The sequence below is a fragment of the Pinus tabuliformis genome, chromosome 8 (genome assembly GCF_031772625.1).
Source record: "Pinus tabuliformis cultivar Carrire ecotype Pingquan chromosome 8, CPIR1, whole genome shotgun sequence".
Taxonomy (NCBI): Eukaryota; Viridiplantae; Streptophyta; class Pinopsida; order Pinales; family Pinaceae; genus Pinus; species Pinus tabuliformis.
The window spans coordinates 527,328,229-527,354,944 of NC_142294.1; the positions used below are offsets into that span (position 1 = coordinate 527,328,229).

A 26,716-nucleotide genomic window follows, 5' to 3' on the forward strand; every position below is an offset into this window, starting at 1 on the left:
AGAGGAATTTGTTATTGTAATTCTTGAGGCATGGGTTTCATGCTCAAGATAAAATTATTTATAGGTCAAGCACCCATTGAGTGCTTCTAGGTTTGTCATAGAATTATGAAGTCCAAAAATTTCGTTGTCATACATGTAAGACCCCTTTGGGCATGTTGTATCTTGTAAAGAAACTTTTTGTAGACTCAAAAATGTCAGAAATACCCTCCAAGACCTTGTCAAGCAAGTCAGGCTACATGAAAGATCAAGTCAACCTCATGGAAGAAATGCGTACCCTTGGAGAGCCTATATATTAGAAGGAACTTAACCTCATTTGGACACATCAAGAAGAAAGTTCAATCTTCAGAAGAAAGAAGCAACAAGACTAGAAGAAAATGAAGAAAATGAAGAAAATCAAGGATAAGGAGAAAAGAAGCAAGATCAAAGTTTTGGACCTCTCTCTCTCTTGTGTTAGGGTTTCTAGACTTGTTGGGCATGTCAAAGTTGTTGGAAATGGTTGGGCAAGTCGAAGTTGGTAGAATTTGTTGGGCAAGTTGAAGTTGTTGGGCAAGTCGAAGTTGTTGGAAGTTCTTAGGAAAGTCGAAGTTGTTGGAAGTTTTGGGCATGTTGAAGTTGTTAGAACATTGTTGGGGCGAAAGTTACTGGAGAAGTTGTTGGGGTCGAAGTTGTTGCTAGAAGGTCAAAGTTTGTTGTTGTAAGCTATGTAAGGAAAGATCATCAAGAAGGAAGGTTGAATTGGTCTTGTAGGGGCCTTTGCCAAGGGTCTTAGGTCTTGGACTTCATCATTTGAATATTCTATATGGAGTGAAGAATTCTTGTGGGTTTTTCTCTCAAGAGGAGAGGTTTTGGCCCTAGCTAGCAACCTACATTTTGTGTCCTCTTGTCTCTTTGATATTCATTGTTTGGTAGACGTTTAATTATAGAAAACACAATAATAATCAATTGAAAGAAGAAAATAATCAAGTTAAGTAAAAAAAAACATCACAAGCATTATCAAAGTAAGAGAAATCACCTAATTGATTTGCCCCTAGATTTCTCAACAACTATGTCATTGATATTGTGGCTACTCAGGATAACAACCTTATACAAGAAATGTCTTATAGGTCTACATTCTTCTTTCATGTGAAGGCCTTAGAAAGATGGATCACCCGAGGAACTATTAGCCAGTGAAGCAGATGTCTACACTTGAAAGGGAGAGTATGATAAGAAAGAGATGGTTCAATTGAATCTTCTATGTGCTGGAACATTCCTGTCGAGTAATCAACAACCCTAGAGGTGTTGGCACAAGACTTGAGGCACTGATTGGTGCAGTGAAGGGGTGCACCACTTGGGCACAATTGATGGATACTTGGTATGTACCTAAAAATAGGCAAGTAGATGCCCCAGGAAGTCAAAATCTCGTTTATTCATACATATAAGTATTTGTTCAATTTTTATGCTTTATTTTTATTAGGAATACATGAATTATGAATTAAAATTCTTAGAAATTGAATACTTATGGATATAATTCTTATTTTATAAATGTGGTTATAATATGCTTGTTTATTTGTTGAATTTTGTAGGGTATGCTAAGAAACTACGATCATTGGGAGAAATTTTATAATAGTCAAGGAAATGATGTAACACAAATAGAAGACGAATGAATCCTAGGGACTTGATAATAGGTGTTTACTATTGAAGGGAAAGGAACACCAAGGATGGTGTTTTACTAAGGGGGAGGGGAATGTAACACCCCCAGTTTTTTCCCTGGACTATTAATGTACCTTAATATTTAGGCTAGTGAGTCAAATATATATAATGGTTAGGAGGTTGAGATGAAGTTATTCTGCAAGGATTCATGCCTATGTATCTATAGATTCTTCCATAGGTATGCGTGGATACATATTTATGTCATTTTGGCTATGTGGTCAGAGGTTTGAGATTGTAAAATGATGTAAACAATTGTACATATAATATAATAATAAAATAATAGATGCCTGCAAATCCCACTCCACGAAAAAGAGTATGGGAGGTGTTACCCACTAAAAGTGGGTACCCTAGGAGAGATTTTATCATATTCATGTTCTTTCAACTGATAGCCAACTGACCCTAACATCCACCTTGTAGCGAATGTGATGTGCCACTTTATCTCTTCCACAAGCATCAATTGTATGTTTCCTCACCCATTTGTCAAAAACACATATTAGAAGGTGGACAATCGAATCCAAAAGGTATGTTATTCATTGTGCAATCGAGTGATTATGCTTTTTTTCATATGGGAATTTGGCATGGATTATTGGATGACTTGGAAGAAGGAACGATTTTGACCATGGTTTTGTTCCCTCACCTTAAATGGGGGTTTAATATTCAATCATAGTCTACTAAGACCTCCCTTATTGGCCCAAGCCTTTAGAAAGGGAACTACTTGGGAAACCCTCATTTTGGTATCATGCTTGTTGGAGAAATTATATGTGTTATAATTCCAACATTAAATTATCAATCTGGGCTCATAAGACTTAGAGGCACAAGCGCAGGTAACGTAGGATCAGAGCATCTAACCTAAATTAACATCAAATTCCTATTTCTGAATTAAGTACAAAATGCAAATAAACAATTTCAATCCAATCTAAGTAAATTAAATCAATCAAACTTAATCTCAATGAAAGTAAAGCTTAACTAAAATTCAAACAATAAACTTTAGAAATCTGAAATCAAACAAAACTAATTATTATTCAATATCAAGTTTATTATAATTTCAATCTTAAACAAAACTAATTCTAATTCAAGCGATTCTAAACTTAAGGAAAATAAACAATCCAACAAAACCAAATCTAATCACTAAGTCTAAGTCCAGGGATGCAAGCCAACAAGAATTCAAACTAGTCTTTTATCTTTCCTAACATTCAACTCTCAAACACTCGAAGGAAACTAAAAACTTCAAATTAATGTTCTCACACATTTAAAAATCAAAGTTTATTCTAATTTAAAATTACATCAAATAAAATTAGAAAGCCTATTCCATGAAAAACATTAACCTACAACTCTCAATCCAACCATACTTCAACTCTAACTAAGCTACAACCATTAACATCTCATCATATTATCGCTGGACATTCATATAAAACACAATATTACAAAACTTGTCTAAGTACATAATAACTCTGTATAAGTACAAAATGCAAGATTATACAATTTAAATAGAATTGGTTTCAGAATTCGCATTCAAGCATCCTTCATGCTTCATTAACAAAGTCCTTAACGATTCATGATGAGATTGTTACTCCAATCTAAAAGGAAACAATCTTTGAATGTTCTGAGTCATTCAACACAACTTTTGCTAATTTCTAACAATTGAAAACTAATGTAAAGTGAGGGATGTTGAGCTTGGTTGGTTGGGCCCAAACCATCCAGCTCTCACTCTCTTAAAATTAAATCAAATTACAGAACAAAAATGATCATTAAAAACAATAGATTTGGAGAAAGAAACCTAGCATTAGAAGTCTTTTATTAAAATTGAATCAATCTTTACATCCCAAGCCATATGCTCCAACTCCAAACCAGCAATATGAAGCTATACTAACATCTCCTCCCTTCACACAGACCATGGCTAAGCCATTTATAAAATTTACAAGGAAAATTTTGACTGTAACAGTCATTTTCCCTAATTCTGGAAAATTGCATATTTTTAACAAATTGGCCTCAAAGATATTGACATATCTTCCTAACCATGGCGAATTTTGGAAACCGATTTGGAGGGAAACTAATTTGTAATATTTTAAACAAAAAAATCTCTTATATTTGTCTCATTCAACTCCTTATCCTTAGAAAGCGTGCCCGAAGTTGGTTGTTTGGCTCTTTTTACAAGATTCTAGAATTCTAGAAAAACAGTGTTTTTTTATGAAACTGCCTTAAAGACCCACGTGTAAATTTTTAAACAAAAGTGAATCTTGAGAAAATGTTTTTGTTATAGGTAATTTATTATATTGGTAAAAAACCCATTTGCTCAAATTTTTCAGATTCACCTCCAGTTGCACGTAAATCGAGGTCAAACTTAGCAGTTTGAAAACTGTGCGGATTTTGAGCAAATTTCTTAATTTTCTTCTAGAGACCCACATGTGCGACCTGGGTGCAATAAAACTCATGGGAAGGTGTTAGAACATCATTTTGGACAATAACCTTCCTCGGTTTTCCCTGGAAGCGTGCCAAAATATCAAAGCCCCAAATTGGTTGCTCTCTAGTGTAGGAATGCTAGTGTAGGAGTGCTGGTGCAAGAACAAAACTAAGTGCAATTAATTGTTGATGCATGTGTATCTTTGATCGTTATTTCATATGCATTCCTGAAACAACACAAGCACCATCATCAATAATCATTTTGATGCAAATCTTATTGAAATAAAAGAAATAGGTTAAATAATGAACACTTATGTGATCATGCTCCAAGTTTAAGCTATTAGCCCAACAATTGTGCAAAATGATAGTAATAACAATGATAACCATGAGTAAGCATAGGGTGAGAATTTTAATTAAACATGACAATTCTGGGGCCTAACAGTGGTCATGTTTTCCCATTCCATATTTATCACTTCCCTCCACATATTATGAGCCCTATTCATCATCTCCCCTCTCTTGGTCCACAAGACCATTGCGTTCACAGGGTACCGCACACCCCTTGCACTTTCCCATATATCTTGGCTGGGCTTGGAAATGTTTCCCCAAAGGTTTATGTAGCTAAAAGAAAAGTAAAATCATATCATCGCCACAAGCAAGAAACAAAAGGAAAAAAATTATAAAATGAAAAAATGGTTGGGACATTAATATTAGCACATGGGCAAAAGCCAAGCACAAGCTCAACCCCTTACCATTATGGCCATCACCCAGTTCCTGGGGCTAATGTTTCCCTATTACATCATTAAAATGAACCCTTTCACATCCCAAACCCTAGTGGGTGATGAAATTACCTACTATTAGGGGGGTAACCATTGCTAAACATCATTCATGACATGTTCTCATTTCCTCAAGCTTCGAGTAGAAATACAAAGGAAAAATCAAGAAAAGGAAAAAGGAAATAAGAGGGGTGGAAAAAAAAGGTCGAAGGTAACTCATGCATCCATGATCACTCCCTCCTCACATCTGTATACCCAAAATGTGGATTTCCTCTTCATTTTCTACCCCTTTGACCATGGCATCTGGACTTGAGACCCCTTTACCCCCATTTAGTTTCATCATTATTCACATGCCACCTATTGATTGAAGGATGTACAAAGGACCTCTCTTTCCCATAGGGGTTGGGAACAACTAACAAGATCATGTATTAACCACTCCTACGTAGGAAGGTAACACTATTATGAGATCAAAGCCTCAAATTTGGAAGGGAATCCCTGTATGAAGTGCCAATTTTCCCTTGAAGAACACACTTGGTTCACTTAGATGAAATAATGATTATTGTACCTAATGGTGAAGATGCAGTGCTGGACATTGTGTGTGATTGGAAGGTGCTTTTCATAATGGGATGGACAACTTAACTAGGGCCCAAGTCCACTAGAGGAGCATTATGACTCCCAACAAGTAAATCTTTGAGAGCCATGGGACTTTGACTACTTGTAAATCATCATTCCACTCCATGGGTACCTACAACACCCCTAAAAGTATACACTTTGCCCCTTATTATTCATGAGATGATGCACTTGGACCAATGTGCCCCAGCTAGCTTAGTAGTGATCACATGGTTTGGCAGTTGATCCAATGACCAAATGAGGTTTGTCTCGCCCCTTGAGACATGGAAGGGCTTGCACCATCCTAAGATCCTCAATGTTAGAGCATAATCAAGCTATTCTATCACCAAGAGACCCATGAGACCCATTTTGTGCCCTAAACACAAAATTGGGGTCCACAAGATGATTTTCATGGAGATTTAGGGTTCAACCCCTAGATCATGATTTATGGTGCTAGAGAAGCTCATCGCACTCCCCAGAAGGGCCTACACATGCATGAAATCAACATTTCAGCCTTTTTTGGGTTAATTGTTATGTTTTACATTGGCTATGAGGTTGGGTTGTAACCTCACCTAATATTAACCTATTATTTTATGATTTGAGGGGATTTAGGATAAAATTAGAGATAATTAGACATGTATAAATTGGAGAGAGATCATTTCATTATCTCATTATCATCACTTGGATAATTCGTACTTCATAAGAGAATTCACACTTGTTTCCTTCTTGGCTATTGGAGTATCTTGGATGCATTTCGATGTGTGGAAGCTATTTTGGATTGTCTTTGGAGCTATTTATTTGGTGAATGTATGGATATACTACATGTTATCTTGCAAGTTCCTATTCTTGAAAATTTGTATTGTGAAATTGTCTAATGTATGGAATTTCTACTTCTAGATTATGCTTATTTGTGCCCTAATTTGTTGAAAATTAATTTTAAAGGCTATCTAGTTGAGAATTTCATATGTTACTCATTGTATAACATGTAATGAATGTTCCTAGTGGAGGAATTCTTATAACCCTCCATCAAACTCCAATTATCATTAGGTGGGTAAATGTTGGAATTTTGATACTTATGGCATCAAATTTTGACCTATTTAGCAACAAATTAGGCTTATCTAGAGCGTCCTTGACCCCATATGCCCAAAGGACAAGGAAATAGTCCAAGTATTTAGTGATCAACCTTAAACTTTCTCCCTAATTTTCTCCTCTCAAATTTAGTCATTTTAAGGCTAGAGAGAAAACCTAAGGCTTGGAGCGAAATTTTAGGAGGAGGATTTTTGGTGATTTGAGAGCCTAAACATCAAGATATAGGCCTACGCTACCTAACCTATCAATTTGGTGTGCATCCACTCAAATTTCATCCATAAAATATTTTTCCCTAGGTATTTCTCTAAGAGGGAAACCCTAGTATCTTGTCCCTTAACATCATGAATTTCTTGAGTGTTTCATGAACCTTGGATTAGTTGATTATCATGGTAAGAAACCATTTCCTTTGAGAAATTACCTTTTGAATACATATTACCATCGAGAAACCTAAAAACCCTAGGTCTTGAGCCTTCCATTTGTAGTAATTTTATTTGAGAGGGATTTGCTTCTTTGAAGCCTTGTACCTTTATTGAGCCTCTCTTTCGAATGAGCTCTAGCTTGATCACTTTGTTCCCTATACCTAACATATCTATTCTAACTTATCTCCTTCCTACTAGGACACCTCCCATCGTTGAAAGTATATAAAGAGTAGGGGGTTTTGGCTGAGGTGACATTAGGCCTCTACCCCATTGTTAACACTTTGTCTAGCTATTATCTTGTAGGGTTTCCCTCTTCAAGACTTGCTATATTTTGTGGTAACATTTTTGGTGTCATTGTCAGGGAAGAAGCAAGTACACCTTTATGAAATTATTAATTTTCTTCCCTAACGATAATATACATAATTATTTGACAACCCCATAGGAAGAGCGAATCCCTTGTTCTTCATTGAGCTTCAAAATGATTGTAGGGTGAGGCCATTATTCTTTAGGGAACTTGAGATTCATCTTGGTGACTCTACATTTGGTCATTATGCAAGGTTTAAAGGAATATACCATATGAAGGATACCCTGGTGGGTCCTTGGTGATGAAGAAATGAAGCCTGAATTTCCTTGTAATGACCAAGATGATGAACTTGAAGTTTTAGATCCTAAAACTCTCCAAACACTTCAAGAAAAAGGTGAATAAATATAAGGAGCATTGTAGGCAACTAGTTGAAGGATGCATCGATAAAAATTTCCTATTGAATTTATGTAGCAAGTAAGGAAAGAAGCTATATGAGATGCAACAAGAATATGAAAAGAATCATATAGAAACCCTTCTCATAAACCTTTCTTACAAGCACTATGCAGTCAATATCTTATGTGATGTTTTATAAGAAATACATTGTAGCTCAAAACAAAGTCACCAACAATGTTACCCCATCCCAGAATAAGTCCCAAAGCCAGATCTACCAGAGGAGGGTTGCGGTGAGCCTAACGAAGGCACAAATATAGAAGATAATCAAGCAGATGAAGGATATACGGAAGAATTTTGGAGTGCAAATTGGGGAATTGATTACGATAGAAATGAAGAGGAAATCTCTGTGAAGCTCCTAACCTATGTTGAAGAACATGATAAAGGTGGTTTTTTTGGCACAAAAAGTGATATGTACTCTCTAAAGATATTGAAAATGGTGACCCCATTGATTCCCTAGAGATTGACATTTTTGAATTCTTGCATATAAACGAGGGGAAGTGAGATGGAAGCAACCATCATTTTGAGGATGATCCGACTTGCGATAATGATGATGAAAATGGAACTATGGAAAGTTAATTTTAAGCAAGCCACACCATTATTGACGAGTTGGATGATGAAACTCATGAGAATCTTGAGGAGGGTGATCCTATGTATTCCCCAGGAGTTGGCATTGAAAACTACTTGCATATTAAAGAAGGGAAATGGGAGATCGTTGGCCATCATTTTGACGAGGACCCTATCTATGATACCAATATTATATTAATAGAGACCATGTCTTTCCTAATCTCCTTTATGATCATGGAGTTGTATTTGAATCATCCTTAGACCCTCCTATCATTCCCCATTGAATGAGCATTGAAGATGGTCAATCTAGTTTTTTTCCCCCTTTTGAAAGTGGCCTTAGTAATAAACAACCTTGTCATGGTGATCCTCTATGCCAATCATCCCCTCATTCCCCCCCTTGTGCCTCTAAGGCCACCATGAAGAATGAGACCACTAAGGAGGCTCATGAAAGGGATTTTGTGAGCTTGATCATTGGATTCTCCATTCTTTGTTTACAAGGAAGGATTCGATGGTGAAAGTTGGATTCATTCCCTTCATCTCAACTGCCTCCTATGCTTTATGGTTTTATTATTTTCCCACTTCCCACCCTTTTGATCCTGCATATGATTATTGCTATGCTTTCTCTTGGATTTATCTCATGATTGATCATAAGGATAAGGGCAATAATATTGACCTTATAATATGTTGGTTGCATTGGTTGTATGATTATACTTATCTCATGCATAGTGTGCTAGCATTTCATGGTAGTGTAGGACCATTGCATATCAATTTTTTTGCATAGTTAACACCATCATTTTATGCTCTCGTGCTAGACTAAATTTCATTATATATTACACTTGCATCTTAGCATAGATTTACTTTTTTGTATGGATTTATTACTTGATGAAAAACATGGGCGATAAAAATAAACCTAATGCACATGCTTCCAATAGATGTATTATTATGTGCAAGATATAGGTCTGTGTTCCAAGAGATTGCTAGAGTTTGCTGGAGTTCTCATGATCTCCCCATTCGAGTACATGTTCCATGGGATATATGGTGAGCTCATGTCCTAGTTGGAGCCAAATGTTACCCACCAAAGTTGGGTGCCTCTAGGAGATATTTTATCTGATTCATCTTCATCCACTTGGTAGTCATCAACCCCTGACATCCACCTTGTAGATGATGTGTTGTGCAACTTTATCTCCACAATTTGCATCAGTCGTATGTTTCCTCACCCATTTTTCAAGAGCACATGTTAGAAGGTGGGAAATCCAATCTGAAAGGTATGTTATTCATTATGCAATTGGGTGCATATGCATGTTTTTCATTTGGGCATTTGGCATGGATTATTGGGGGGTTGGAAGAAGGAAGGGTTTGACCGTGGTTTTGTTCCCTCACCTTAAATGGGTAGTTAATATTAAATACTATTCCAATGAGACCTCCCTTATTGGCCCAAGGCTTTAGGAAGGGCACTACTTGGGAAAGCCAGATTTTGTTAGCGTGGTCCCGTTTTCATGTTCCATATTTATCATTTCACTCTGCACATTATGATCCATATTCATCATCTCTCCATCTGGGTCCACATGACCATTGGTTCCATAGGGTGGTGGAATATTCCTTCCCCTTTCCCACATATCTTGGTCGGGCCTAGAAACGTTACCCTGGAGGTTGATGCAACAAAAAGAAAAGTAAAAGCATATCATGGCCACAAGAAGTAAACAAAAGAAAGAAAATTATAAAATGCAAAATATGGTTGGGACATTAATATTAGCATGTGGGAAAAAGCCAAGCGTTAGCTCTACCCATTATCATTATAGCCATCACTTGGTTCATGGGGCTAATGTTTCCTTATTACATCATTAAAAGGAACCCTTGCACATCTCAACCCCTGGTGGGTGATGAACTACCCCACCATTAAGGGGGTAACTACTACTACACATCATTCACAACATGCTCTCATTTCCTAGAGATTTGAGCATAAATACAAAGGAAAAATCAATAAAAAGAAAAAGGAAATAAGAAGGGTAGAAAAAAAAAGGTCGATGGTAACTCATGCATCCAAAATTGCTCCCTCATCACATTTGTATGCCCAGAATATGGATTTCCTCATCATCTTCTACCCCTTTGACCATGACATGTGGCTTTGAACCGTTTACCCCCATTTTGTTTCATTATTATTCACATAAAACCTATTCATTGAAGGATGTACCTGTCTTTCCCCTTAGGGGCTAGGAACACCTGATAGGATTGTGCATTAGCCATTCATACCTAGGGAGGTAACACTTTTACGAGATAAAAGCCCCAAATTTGGAAGGGAAGCCTTGTATGAAGTGTCAGGGTTCCCTTGACTAACATAATTGGTTCACTTAGATGCACTAATGATTACTTCACATAATGGTGAAGATGCAACAATAGACAATGTGTGTGATTAGAAGGTAGTTTTCATCATGGGATGGGAAACTTAACTAGGGCCCAAGTCCTCTGGAGGAGTATTATGACACCCAACAAGCAAAGCGTTGACAACCATGGGACAAATACTACTTGCATAACATCATTAAACTCCATGGGCACCTACAACACCCCAAGTAGTTTGCACTTTTCCCCAAATTATGCATGAGATTATGCACTTGGACTAATGTGCCCCAGCCGTCTTAGCAGTGATCACATGGTTTGGCAGCTGATCCGAGGCCCATATGAGGTTTGTCTCGAGCATTGAGACATGGGAGGACTAGCACCATCCTCAATGCCCTAAATTTTGGAGCAGAATCAGGTTATTATATCACCAAGAGACCCATGAGACCCATTTTTTGCCCCAAACACAAAACTGGGGTCCACAGGATGATTTTCATGGAGATTTAGGGGCCAAACCCTAGATCATGATTTATGGAGTCCTCTACATTCACCTTGGTACTAAAGGAGCCCAAAGCATGCCCTAGAAGGGCCTACACATGCATGATGTCAAAATTTTGGCATAATTTGGGTTAATTGTTATGTTTTACATTGGCTACGAGGTTGGGTTGTAACCTCACCTAGTATTAGGCCATTATTTTATGATTTGAGGGGATTTAGGATAGAATTATATATCATTAGACATGTATAAATTGGAGAGATATCATTTCATTCTCTCATCATGATCACTTGGAGAATTCAAACCTCATAAGGGAATTCACACATGTTTCCTTCTTAGCTATTAGAGTATCTTGGATGCATTTCGATGTGTGGAAGCTATTTTGGATTGTATTTGGAGATATTTCTTTGGTGAATGGATGGATATGATACATGTTATCTTGTAAGTGCCTATTGTTGAATACTTTTATTTTGAAATTGTCTAATGTATGGAATGTTGCTTCTAGATTATGCTTATTTGTGACCTGATTTGTAGAAAACTAATTTTAAAGGCTATCTAGTTGAGAATGGCATATGTTAATTATTGTATAACATGTAACGAATGTTCATAGAGGAGGAATTCTTATAACTCTCCATCAAACTCCATTTATCATTGAGTGGGTAAATGTTGGAATTTTGATACCTAGGGCATCAAATTTCGGTCTCCTTAGCAACAAATTAGGCTTTTCTAGAGCATCCTTGACTCCATATGCCCAAGTACAAGGCACTATACCAAGTCTTTGGTGATAAACCTTAAATTTTCTCCATAATGTTCTCCTCTCAAATTCGGTCCTTTTAAGGCTAGAGAGAAAAATTAGGGCTTGAAATGAAATATTAGGGAGGAGGATTTTGGTGGATGGAGAGCCTAAAAATCAAAATATAGGTCTAGGATACCTAAGCTATCCATTTGGAGAGCGTCCACTCAAATTTCATCCATGATTTTTTTCCCTAGGTGTTGCTATAAGAGAGAAACCCTATTTTATTCTCCCTCATCTTGATGACTTCCTTGAGGGTTTTATGAGCCTTGGATTAACTGAATATCATTGTAATAAACCCTTTCATTCAGGCCTTGACCTTTTCAATACCTATTCCCATCGAGAAACCTAAAAACCCTAGGTCTTGAGCCTTCCATTTCTACTAATTTTCTTTGTGATTGGTTTGCTTCTTTGAAGTGATGTACCTTTATTGAGCCTTTCTTTCAAATAAGCTCTAGATTGATCACTTTGTGCCCTATACCTAGCATATATATTCTAAGTTATCTCCTTCCTACCAAGGCCCCTCCCATTGGTGAAAGTTTGTAAAGAGAAAGGGGTTTTGGCTGAGGTGACATTCGGCCTCTACTCCATTGTTAGCACTTTGTCTAACTTTTGTCTTATAGGGTTTCCATCTTCAAGGCCTACAAGATTTTGTGGTAAAATGGGGTGAGAAATTCCATGATGACAGGAAACCGTATGTTTTGGTGACATGTGTTGGTAGAAAAGGGCACTTGAGGTCCACGTGACCTCAGAGGTGCCATGTGGTAGAGAAGGGCCATGCATTTGTAAAAGGGTTATGTTTTCCCTTAAAGGGAGGGATTTAGTTAATCAAGGATTCATGCAGATGCTTCGAGTTGGAAAGGGGATTTTTGTTATGAACAAGTTGGTGAGCCATGAGTCTGGTTTTTGGAACCAACTAGTGATTCTTAGTTGGTAAGTCTTGTGCTTGGACTTTGGAACTAACTGGAGTTTTGGTGAACTCTGTTTCTAACAACCAGTTGGTGAGCCTTGTGCTTAGGTTCTAAAATTGTCTAGGTGTTGTTTTGTTTTAGGTGACTAGTAGGTGAGTCGTGTTCTTGGGTTATAGAACTGATGAGGAACCGAGTTTGTTTATGGCCTGGGAGCCCTAAAAGCACCATAAGCTCCTGGAGCATTGTGCCGAGAATTTCCTAGCTAGCCATAAGGTGACCTAGAAGGTGGGGCACCACAAAGGCACTAGTAGGGCCAGAGAAGGGTGTGCCACTTGGGTGCAAGTTTGGAGAAGAAAAGTGCAGTGGTTGGAGTCATGACTATTTGGTTAATGCTTTGGTCACTGAAGTATTGTTATTTTCGAGTTGTCGCTGTTGCATATGGAATTGTGGCCCTAGCTTGGGTGTGACCCATGGTTGAGATTGATGAACCATGAGGTCTATGGATGGGTGGAACGTGTAGAGCCTGCAACCAATTGCCATTTATATATATATATAAGTGCTCAATTTATGTGCCATATTGATTATTGATTTTATGTTGAAACCCTAGTTTCAAGGTTTTATGCATAATTTTTATGGTTGAAATGTATTTCGTTGTGCATAATGTTAACATGTTGTCACATTATATTTTATGCATAATTATGCATTTTTGTTGTTGTGATGATTATTCATATTATGTTAAAAACCTAGCGTTAGGGTGCCATGTTAAATGACTCTAATTATCTTGTGTTATCTTGTATTTCATTGTAAACCCCAATTAGGGTTTGTGACTGATGTGTATACTTTACTTTCATTGTGCATGTTCATGAGTAATTTTTGGTTAATGTGAGAATAGATGGTGGTCTATGATGTTTTATTTCACATATGTGCATTTCTCTCATAAACCTTTTTTGGGTTTTGTATGCTAAATATATCTATTGTGTATACGTGTGAATTATGTTGCACAACCCTAATTTGTTAATGTTAATTATTTTTAATGGGATTTAGAGTTAGGGTTTATACCCAAGTTATAGATTTATAGTATATTTTGTCTATAATTACAACAACACTTGTAGTGATCCATGGTTTAATATTTGAAACTGTAAATTATGTGTTCCAGAATATTGTTGCATTATTTGGTGAAATTCAGGTTTTGGGTATGTAACATTTCCCAACTAAGCATTGGGGATGTTACAAATGTAAGGAATGGATTTCTTTTCATTGATATGGCACATACCAACGTGCTTAAAGGAATTTTGCATGAAGCCATGTTAGATTTGGATCTAGGATTTAGAAAACACCACACTTCCTCCTCCTAAAGAAATCACCCTACATTCTCCTTGTTAGGAACCCAAATTTCCCTCCATGCCTTATTGGGAATTTTAGCACCTCACACCTTAAAGTTGGTTTGTTATATCAAGCATAAAAATATCTTCATCTTAGTCGACAATAATAGCACCCATGATTCATCATTGAGCTACAAAAGAAACCCACATTTATGCCCATTAGGTGCAAAAATTTCAAAACATGATAACTAATGGAAATATGAGTAAATATCATAGTAAGTGTGAGAATGTGAAACATCAAATGGAGGATTAATTTTCTAAAGAAAACATGTTCACCATTGAAATGGGAGGTTATGATGTATTTCCTAGAGAAAAATTATGACAAACATTGTATTTTCTTACAATGGATTTCAATGAGCTACACATAAGATTCAATAAGGAGGTGTGTTTATGTCATAAGGACACCCTCAAATGTTCCTAGTCTAACTCCCTATAAATGATCACCTCTCATCGTATGGAAAATAACTTGAAGAAAGGACATTCTAGCATTATTGCTCAATTTAATGTCATCAGAGTTATGGAATATACCCCATAGGTTCACCATAATTTTTACTTGGTTTTTAATAAGCATCAACATGTATTTGAAACACCCCATGACTTACCTCCATGTAGCAAACATGATCTCTATAATCCACTAATTCTAGGCAATCAACTACTGGATGCCCATTTTTATTGATGTTCTTTTGCATAAAAGAATGAAATGGAAAAGATCATTAAATAACCTTTAGTGGTTAGCATGATCCATCCTAGTACTATCCATTACTCATCCTTGATAGTCATGTAATTGAAGAAAGAAAGAAACTAGCACATAATCCCTAACTTTCGCACTCTTAATAAATTGATAAAGACAAATCACATCCCAAGTATTGATGACATTTTAGATGAACTCATGGTGCTTGGTTCTTCACTAAATTGGATCTTTTCTCTGTATATCATCAATCTATATAAATGAGGAAAACATTCCTAGTATTTCCTTCCACACAGTACATGAATGGCATTATCAGTTTTTAGTGATGCTTTTTAGTCTTTGCAATAGCCTATTTACTTTTAATAGCCTCATGAAAAATATTTTTATCCCTTCCTACAAAACATTGTGCTATTATTCTTTGATTATATCTTGATTTATACTAAGACTTTGGAAGCACATGTGGAGAATTTGATAAAATCCTACAACTACTCTAAGATAACTAGTTGTTCCTCAAATGTTCTAAATGTGCCTTTAGCAATTCTAAAGTGTAATACTTGAGTCATATGGTTAATTGTACATGGGTACAAATGGATCCAAATAAAAGCAAGGCTATGAAAGATTGGAAACTTATTAAGACTAAAAATATTGTGGTTTCTTAGGACTGATTGGCTACTATAGGAAGTTTGTGTAAAATTATGGGTGAATTACATCTCCAGAAAAACACATTTCTTAAGAATAATGCCTTTTTGTGTAACGATGCAAAAGAGAAAGATTTGTGTGCTTTAAGGAAGCCATATGTACTACTCCAATGTTACTAGTGCTTGATTTCACTAAGATTTTTGTTTTGGAATGTGATTCTTCTAAAAGAGGTCACAAAATATAATGGCCAAAAACATAGTTATCAAGATAATTGAGACATATCTCTAAAAGTGCATCTTTATTCCAAGCATAATGGACCTAGACATCCAATGTCCAATATTGTTAGTAGGACTCAACACACCTTTTCAAGAGCCCCTTGACACTCAGGTTAGTTGAAATCATTTCAAATATTATCTTGGTATTATTAAAACAACCACATAAGTTGTGGCTAATAGTTTCCATACATGAAATTAATGTTTTCCACTTTTATTAACTAATGTTACCTACAACATATATCAATTTCCACTTTTGTAGTTGTCTTAATTAACAACTAACACGAAGGGACATATACTAATACTTATATAAAATTTAAAATAATAAAAATGATTAACATCAATATTTATTTATTTATTTAGTGTGGTTCACAAACACCAGAGATCAGTGGTTTCTCATCCATAGAAATATCCAAGCTGATCCACCCGAAGGGATCACATCCTACTGACTCATTAATAGAGCCTAACCTCGAGAGCATTGAGGAGAATTGACCATGTGACCTTCCATTCGAGAGGTGATTTAGCGACAGGAACTCGATCGAATGAGCTAACCCTCGAGGCTTATTAACATAAATATAAAAAATGTAAAAAATAAGATAATAATAATACTAAAAGTATATCTATAATCATAATATCAATATCAATGGAAAAATTATAATATTAATTAAAAATTAATATTGATGGATTATATATATATGAAATCATTATTTGTTGTAGTAGTTTAAAAAATAAATAAATAAATAAATATATATATATATATATATAAAAGTAATATTGTAATTTTAAAAATCTAATATTAATAGTACCATTCATGGTTATAGAAATACTAATATAATCTTCATATTCTAATAATTTGTTTTAGTAATACCATTACTATTAGTATTTTATAATAGAAGCACGCTCTAGGAGTGCAATGGTTAGAGTTTTTCCTATCTTGTCATCACCACTTGAATTAAGTTACTATGGGCACCTTGACGACCTCCTTATGCCCATCCTTGCCATCTTCTTAATCTCCGCACAATTGATACTTCAAAATCGGTTTCTTCACTCCCGACTTCTATGTTGGTGGAATATATTTCTTGTAATGTTGTAGGTCAACCATGAGGTATTCCCTCTTGTCTGATTCTTCGTGACTTTTTGTTGATGTAGATTCATCATTAGTTCAAGATTTCATTCATAAATTTTACGAAAAATGGATATATTGGTGGATCCCATCCCCCAAGATTCCTTATTGTTCAAGAGGTTCCAACTCTCATCATTCCTATTACAAGGACACTATAAATCAATCAATATTCTATAGATCTAATGGCCTCATTTATAAATTTATTTTTCTCTAACCAAGATTAGAGAATCTCCACTTGACTACATCTACTTGAGTTTAACTATGATTGATTATGGTTGATGTTTTTTATTATGGTTATTAATGATCAACTATGGTTGACTTGGATGAGTGAGGTTGATTGTCATTGAATCTAGTCACATGTGGTTCAATTGGCTAAGTGTGGCTAAATTTGACTTTGGTTGTTAAAGGTTGAATTAGAAAACAATGGATGACCATAGTTGACTTTGGATGCTTTTCGTTGATTTAGTTGATAATGGTTCACTTGGCTCACTTTAATTGACTATGGTTGACTTGATTTAACTTCTATTGAATGCCACTTAATTAGCTAGGTGTTTCATTATGATGTTTCACATTATGTTTTACAAAGGGTTATGTCATGTGCAATGTTATAGATTTTTTTTTGTTAGGGTCCTATCCTAACCTCCCTACTTTAGGGTACTTAGAAATTAGTCAATTAATATATGAGGGCATCTTCTTTGAATTATTCCCATTATATAGTTAATGGATAGTTACTCAATGTAAATGTACCATCCTTATTAAATAAGATCCACTATGTGATTAGTACTCATTAATGATGGAACCACAAATAATTAGGATTTTGCTAGTGAGAAACTATTTAGAGCTACAATAATATATAATGTTTTTTCAATGGTTATTATTCTATTGGAGCTCTACTAAAATGAGATCCCCCCCCTTGAAGAATCCTATGAACATTTATTTCCCTTTTGAAATAATTAATACAAGGATTATAATTCCTTAAGTTTAATCTCTTTGTCTCTTGTATTTTCTTTTCTAGACTTATATTTCTCTATATATTGTTCATGTTCTTCTATTTTCACTAGTTAAGTACATGAAAAGGGGCATTAGATATCTTTCCTACTGATACGGATCTTTGGGGGAGGCCCCCAAGATCTGAAAATTTGAAATTCCAGAAAAATATGAGAACACATAGTAAACAAAATGACCAATTTTTTTTTTATTAAAATAGAGAATAACTGTAAAAGCTAAATTGTGGTGGACTTTAGTGGTGGCAACAATGGTGTTGGGCTTTGCATCAATAATTTTCTTCCCTTTGTCATTCCCCTTGTTGGATTCTAACTCAGAGTCGGAACATGCATTTGACTCTGAAGCCTTCAGCTCGACCACCAGTGACTACTTGGCTCGACACTCACTTGTGTCGTGAGTGGGGCTCTTATGGAACTCACACCACTTTCTTGTGTTCTTCTTTGTCTTCGTGGTATTGTGATTTTCTTACGGCTTCGACGAGTTATCCTGGGTCACACCACCTTGGATTTGTCCTTTATTATGTGGTTTGGGGTCGCCTTTCCCTTGCTCCAGATTCACAGATCCAAAGTCTCACTTCTTCTGTTTAAATTTCTGCTCGATCTTGATAGTGTATCAACAGGAAACACCAAGCAAGGAGATGTCCATAAAATCCACCTCGTCCTGGATGTACTTGTGTAGACAACCATGGTATTTGAGTACCGGATACTGCTCAAAATCCTTGATAACCAACTTTGTGCGAGGGTATGGAAATTATTTGTGAACTCTAGCACGTCTTGGTCCCTTCCTTGTCGCAGTGTAGTCCACTTTATGTACTTATATTCATAGCTCCTAACAAGGTAATACTGTTCCTTGATGGTGTCTTGGAAAAAATTCCAAGTGTGTGTGGCTGAAAACAATGAGGATTCCCTCTTGTCCTTATGCTCACAATAGGTTTCCCACCAAGCCTTGACATGGGGGGCGACTTTGAGGAGTGAAAAAGTAATATTTTCCCTATTGGAAAAATCATGAACCGAAAAATATCCTTCCAACAAATTTAACCATTTATCTACAACATATACATCTATCTAGCCTTCAAATATGGGAATGTCAAAGTTGACTTGTACCAGAAAGGGAGTGGTGCCTCCAGAGTGGTTTTCAGATGAAGATGCATCGCCTGTGGGCATCCACCAAAGGATCTGGGAAAAGTTGTCCATCATTGCGTTCCTTTGTCACTCGAGGGCTTCTTTAAGAAATATTTTGAAAGGATCTCTTGATCCCTTGTCTTTCTTTTCTTCCTCCAAGGGAGGTTGTCGAGGTTGACAAGGCTGGTCTTGCAAAGGTTCAACCAGTTTGAGCCCTAACTCCTTATACCCCAACCTCGTTGTGGACAAGCACAAAAAGATAGAGAAAGAGCATATTGCTATGGTACCACTGATATGGATTTATGAAGGAACAAAATGAAATACATGTATAAACATAAACACAAAGATACAACAAAAACAAAGCTTCAATTCATTAATAACAAATATTGAAAATTGTTTACATGCATAATGGAAATAAACTAATTCAGGTGATGGTAGCTTATCTCTGAGAAGAGAGGTGGTGGCTACATGTCTTATGAACTATGTTACAATGAGGCTCCAAGACCTATTTATTATTGGGAAACAATTGAAAACCATAAACATCCAAAAACCTAACCCTAGGAGATGAAGCACCAAGTCTGTGGACCTCGTTGGGGTAAATTGGTACATTAACCTCCTAGGGTCGTAAATTTTGCATACGAACTCCATTTGACGTGTACGATACATCGTTATAAATATCTATCTGAGGACTACAAATTTCAACTGAAAATGATAGTCATAGACCTATGTTTTCTCGTTTTCCAAAAAAACATCGTTTAGGGCCTCAAAACGGCTCTGGAAGTCCAGGACTCGAAAAAATGCCAAAAATAGTAAATAATGCTACAATTAATGAAACTAAAAGAAAAAATGGTGGGGGTACAAATGGAATAGGTGGGTGGCCACCAATATCCACCTAGATCAACCCTCCCCCCTTAGGAAGCAATGGTCCCCATTGTGTTGAGTGCCTTCGTGAGATGGGGAAACTTTTGCTGAACTTGGTCCCTGGTGAGCCACTTGCCTTGGTGTAGGAGTTGGCCAGCTTTGACAACCTGATACGGTTGGATCTTTTGTTGGAGAGTTTTCTTGATCTGTGTCTCCATGAACTGATCAGTTGTTGCATGTTCCATGCAATCTAGGTTTAGCTTGTTTGGTGTGAGTTGTTCTGCAATGTCTGATGTGTCCAGTAATGGTGGAAAGTATGGCCAAAGGTGGTCCACATTGAACATTGGGTGCAGGCCAAGAAATGGGGGAACGTTGAGCTCAAAATAATTATCTCCCACAACTTTGGTGATGGTGTAAGGCCTATATCAGAGTGGTCTGAGCTTCCGATGGACTACGGTCAGGTGTTCTTTATGCAAATGCAACCAAAATTTTCCGCCCACCTCAAACTTGTGTGGCACCCACTGTTGACCATGTCGCTGCTTGTACTTGGCATTGGACTTATCCAAGATTTCGTGCACCTGCTGGCGGATGTGTTGGATTTGTTCAATAAACTGGGTTGCTTTATCAACCTCAGACTGTACATGTGTGGATTTTGTCTGTGTAGTCGCATGATGTATGACAACATCAATCAAGCATAGTTTTAAAAACCGTTTTGAAAAACCGGTAACCGGTCAAACCGGCCGGTTAGCTAGCTGGCCGGTCGGAACCGACCTAAAAACCCGGTTTAAACCCATCACTTGCCCGATTTTTTGACCTAACCGGTAAAAACCGGCGGTTTAGGACAGAACCGGCCCGTTTGTAACAAACCGGCCGGTTTTGTCCTAAACCGGCCGGTTTTAGGCACAACTTGTGACCTGTGATCAAAGATTTGAACCAGCAGCTCAGTAGCAGTTTTTTTGGATACATACAAACCTAAGGTAATAATTAATCCAAGAGAGGAGCCAAGAGAAGTAACAGATAACACAAGTTTCAGCACTTAAGACATCTTTCAGATATCACATTACAACAGTATGTGCAGGACTCTATCATGGCACATAATGATTGTTAAGCAGAATATAGGGACCTCAATTAGACGTGATTCTGAAACATATATCATTATTCCTTGGGTTGCATGCTTGATATGATTGCAAACCTTACATAACACCATAATCCCTGGCACGACAGTTACCTTAATATGGCAAAGCTTTCATGACAAGAAAACAGAGATCTTGTAAAGACTCTTATGACAGGATTGTATGGCTTGACTCATGACAGTGACTTCACAAACAGTGCAACAGTGATGACTGCAGCATGACAGAGAGGTATGGCTATGATCTATGGACAGTGAAAGTGGCAATGACACAGTAATCCTCTTGATGGCAGTAACCTGGTATTACGAGTAAGCAAGTGACAGCAGTGTTAGTGGACAGTTGGATCAGTGGGAGCAGTGAACAGTTGCATAGAGGGAGCAGGAAGTGCAAAAGGAAGATGCAGTGAGAATAGCAGTAGGCAGCAGTCATAGAGCAGCAATGAATGTGTGAATTGATTGATTGTAAAGGAAACTGAAGACCCCTGCAGACTTAGTCTGCATATCTTTAGACTTGGGGAGACTTGTACTACCTTCCAGGTTTACCTGCTAAATGTTGGATGTACATCATACATAACTGAGCTTATTGTTGAGCAAATTCTTGTGTACTCTCCTTGATGTCATTGGTGGCATTGATACTGAGGTTGCAGATCAGGCTGAGGCATCCTCAGACTCTGAACCAGATGATGTCTATGTAGCTCCTGATGATGATCCTGTGTCTAGTAGTGGTGATGGACTTGATGATTGATCATGTGTACACTGTAGACTTGTAGTAGGCCAATGGCCTCATAGCTTGCAGCATTGTTTTTGGACTTTATAGGCCATTTAGAGCCTCATTTCTTATGTATTTTGCTATTTTGTCGATGATATGTATTGCACTCGGTGCCATTTTGATATAATCACCTTTGCATGGTATATAAATGAGCAAACTTTGCATATTTTGTCTCTATTGGCTTGGAATCATGGTTTTACATCTTAAAAATAGTTTTGTTTCATTAAAAATTAATTATTTAATGTATTTTTTTAAAACCGGTTCGTTTAGACCAAACCAGTCCCGGTTAGACCGGTTCCGGTCGGTAAACCGGTTCATTAGGTGGACCGGTCCGGTCACCGGTTCCGGTTTTAAAAACACTGCAATCAAGCATAATGGTTGAAATCTTAGACCCACTTGAAAAGGAATATGTCCAGTCGAACTATGGAGAGCTCTTTTATAACTACGTTGGACACAAGGAAGGACCTCATCCTAGATTTGTGGATGCTTGGAGTCATACATACGTAGTATGTGCATTATCATCTTGTTGATGACCTTTGTCTGGTCATCAGTGTGGGGATGGAATGTAATCAACTTTGTGAGCTTGGTGTCCAATAATGTCCATAGACTTGAATAAAATGTGCTCGGGAACCTGCTATCTTGATCTGATATCATATCGTTTGCGGGATCCCAAAATGTACCCATACTCATTTAAAGAAGAGTTTGGCATTTCCCTTTGTTGTGATACTCTTCTTGCAAGCCGCTAATATAACCATCTTATAAAATATGTCCATGACCACACATACACAATCATTACCATTCTTCGTAGAAGGGAGGCTTGACAGATAGTCCATGGAGATGGATTCCCAGGGCTGGCTGGGAGTAGGCAAAGGAGTGTACATGCCTTTCTTCTTGATGGTTGGCTTGGTGATGACACATACAATGCAAGATCTGATATATTTTCCAACATCTTGTTGGATTTTTAGCCAATAAAAATATTTCTGTAGTACGGTCATAGTTTTCTCCACACCAAAGTGTCATGCGACCTGACTGTAGTGTGCCTCCCAAATCAGCTTGGCACACTCGCTTGATGAAACACAAAGGTGGCCCAGATAGCATAATAATGCATCCTGGAGGTGGAAATCTGGAACTTGCTTTCCATCCACTAGCATCTGGTATGTGGTGGCAAAATCTAGATTATTTTTGTACAATTACGACCATCTGGAGGTCTCGTGGCCTAGAGCTCGCCACCATGTACAAGATTCTAGTGGATGGAAAGCAAGTTCCAGATTCACACCTCTAGGATATAGTATTATGCTACCTAGGCCACCTTTGTGTTCCTTCAAGCAAGCGTTCCAAGTTGATTTGGGAGGCGCACTACAGTAATGTCGCATGACACTTTGGTTTTGAGAAAACTATGGTTGTACTACATAAATATTTTTCTTGGCCAAAAATATGAAAGGATGTTGGAAAATATATCAGATCCTACACTTTATGTGCCATCACCAAGCCAACCATCAAGAAGCAAGGCATGTACACTCCTCTGCCTACTCCAAGTTAGCCCTAGGAATCCATCTCCATGGGCTATCTGTCGAGTCTCCCTTATACCAAGCATGGTAATGACTGTGTATTTGTGGTCGTGGAAATATTTTATAAGATTTCTATATTATCGGCTTGCAAGAAGAGTATCACAACAGAGGACACTGCCAAACTATTACTTGAATGAGTATGGGTACATTTTGGGATCTCGCAATCCATTATATCAGATCGGGATAACAGGTTCCTGAGCACATTCTAGTTGAGCCTCTAGCAATTATTGGACACCAAGCTCACCAAGTCGATTGCATTCCATCCCCAGACTGATGGCCAGACAAATGCCATCAACAAGATGATAATGCACATACTATGCATGTATAACTCCAAGCATCCATGAACCTGGGATGAGATCCTTCCTTATGTGCAACGCATTTATAAAAGAGCTCTCCATAGTTCGACTGGCCACAATCCTTTTCAAGTGGGTCTTTGATTTCAACCATTATGTTTGATTGATGTTGTCATACCTCATGCGACTAAACAGAAAAATTCCACACATGTATAGTTCGAGGTTGATAAAGAAACCCAACTTATTGAACGCATCCAACACATCCACCAACATGTGCATGACATCTTGGATAAGTCCAATGCCAAGTACAAGCAACGACATGGTCAACATCGGGTGCCACACAAGTTTCAGGTGAGTGACAAAGTTTGGTTGCATTTGCAAAAAGAATGCCTTGTTGGAGCCCATCGGAAGCTCATACTGCTCTGATATGGGCCTTACACCATCACCATGGTTATGGGAGACAACGCTTTTGAGCTCAACATTCCCCCATTCCTTGGCCTGCACCCAATGTTCAATGTGGACTGCTTTCAGCCATACTTTCCACCATTGTTGGACACATCAGACAGTGTAGAATAACTAACACTGACAAAGCTAAACCCAAACTGTATGGAACAGGCCACAACTAATTGGATGATGGGCATGCATATTAATAACATTCGCCAGCAAAAGATTCAATTGTATCGGTTTGTCAAAGCTGACGAACTCTTGCACCAAGGCAAGTGGCTCCCTAAGGACCATCTTCAGCAAAAGTTTCACCATCTCATTGAGGCACTCAATGCAATTGGGAGCATTGCTTCCTAAGGGGGGATGACTGATCCAGGTGGATATTGCTGGCCACCCACCTATTCCACTTGGACCCCAACCATTGTTTCTTGTAGTTTCCTTAATTGTAGCACAATTTACTATTTTTCGTAGTTTTTTCAGGTCTTGAACTTCGAGAGCCGTTTTGAGGCCCTAAAAGACGTTTTTTTGGAAAATAGGTAAAATTCAATTTTACAGTATGGGTTTGCAATCGAAAGTTTTAGTCCTCGGATAGAACTTTCTAATGAGGTATCCGACACATCAAACAAAGATCATATTCCAAAGTTACGACCCAGGAAATTGATGTACCAATTTACCCCAACAGGATCCACAAACTTTTGGTGCTTCATCTCCTAGGGTTAGCTTTTTGGATGTTTAGGGTTTTCCATTCCCTCTCAATAATAAATAGGCCTCCAAGCCTCATTCTAACACAATTCAGAATGCATGTAGCCACCACATCTCTTCTCAGAGATAAGCTACCATTGCTTGAGCTAGTTTATTCCATTTTGCATGTAGACAATTTTTAGTTTTTTGTTATTAATGAATTGAAGTTCTATTTTCGTTGTATCTCTGTGTTCTGTTTATATTTGTATTTTATTTTGTTCCTTCATAAATCCAGATCAAATCGTCACCCAAATAATTTTAGTGTATTAGCTCTTATAAATTATAAAAAAATGATTACTTTATTTAAAAGTTTTATATTTATGTTTAAAAAGATTGGGATAAATGTTTTCAAATATTTATAATTTGATGAATTATTAGATTAAGAAGACCCCTAATTTTAAATATTAAGATTGAGGTTTGGTGTGAGTGCACATTAAGTATAAAGAAAAAAGTGAATTTATCTTTTACCTTCTTACATATGTTTCTTCTTAAGAGGTTATAAGTTCAAATCTATAAGGGGTAGAGTATTTACATCTCCACAAATTTTAGCAATGAAATGTTGTATAGAGGTGATTTCTTATCCCACAAACAAAGGGGTTTCATATAGCAATTTGATGTTTGGCTTGGTTGTGACGTTAATATTAGATTATTATTATTATTATTATTATTACTATACTTGTTGCATGCATGGTATTAGGAATTCAATTTTTCTTTTCACTGGATATTACTTTGTTTTTTACCAAAAAAATTTGCAGCTTCTCCACAATTTAACATTATGGATTGAATTTTATTATTTTACTACTAATATTTAAATTTATTTATTTACAATATAATTGGTTCAGGTCTTATTCTGTAATGATTACTTGAGTACACGAATAATAAAGGTATGAGGTGTGTATCAAATTATGTGCAAACCACTACAAAGGAAACATTTTCGAAGACTGTGATCGATATTTTTGTCTAAGTGGCTAACATGACCATCCAATATGGCCCAAAGCAGGCCACCAACGACTGCGAGATCAAGCCTTCTAACACTTGGGTTTTCGCATTTATTACAACAAATATTGCAGTACTTCAAGCATCATTGCAAGCGATCTTTAACGATCTTGTACCCAAGTGTAAAATCCTCTCTCTTTCCAGAATTTGACAGTAATGCTAACGACGATTTGTGCAACATAACAAAGATCCTCTACTCTACACTACACATCCCAATTCCAAATTTGATCCTAGTATTAATATCATCGCCTTATCTTTTGGTAGAAAAAATTAATACATGCCCATGTATATTTTAACTATTGTGTTGGGTTTGCAATGAGAATATAACTAAATGCAAAGCCCAGACCAACCCAGATATCAATGTCCCAAGTTAAAACTCGTTGAGTTCGTAAAAATATTATCATAGGCATTTTACACTCTTGGAAATAGAATTATAGGACTTTTTAAAAAGCATTTCTCCTATGTATCAGCAAAGTGAAAGGCACGTAAGTTTAGAACCTTAATTGTAGGTGCTTAATAAGTGGCATTTGAATATTTTTGGCATGTAATTATGTAAATCAATTGATATGGTGTAGGTTTGGTATTGCAATTTCAATGTTTTAGGTTGATTCAAAGGTACTATATTTTTGCTCTGGTCATCGAATTGTACCATACCATAAAAGAAAATCAAACAAAGTTTTATATTATCGTAGTAGAAGACAACTGTTTTAATTCTGAGGAAAGATGACTCCTTAGAAATACATGTTTTTTTTAATAATAATAATAATAATAATATTCATTTTTAAGGTCACAGCCAAGCCAGACACCAAATTGATGTATGAGACCCCCTTGTTTGTGGGACAAGGGACCCA

At 36.9% G+C, this 26,716-nt stretch overlaps 1 protein-coding gene across 1 annotated transcript in view; it reads right to left on the reverse strand.

The window, feature by feature from the left end:
• LOC149236477 (uncharacterized) overlaps positions 1 to 26,716 on the reverse strand; it is a 390,522-nt gene that overhangs the window by 12,195 nt on the left and 351,611 nt on the right. The window lies entirely within an intron of this gene.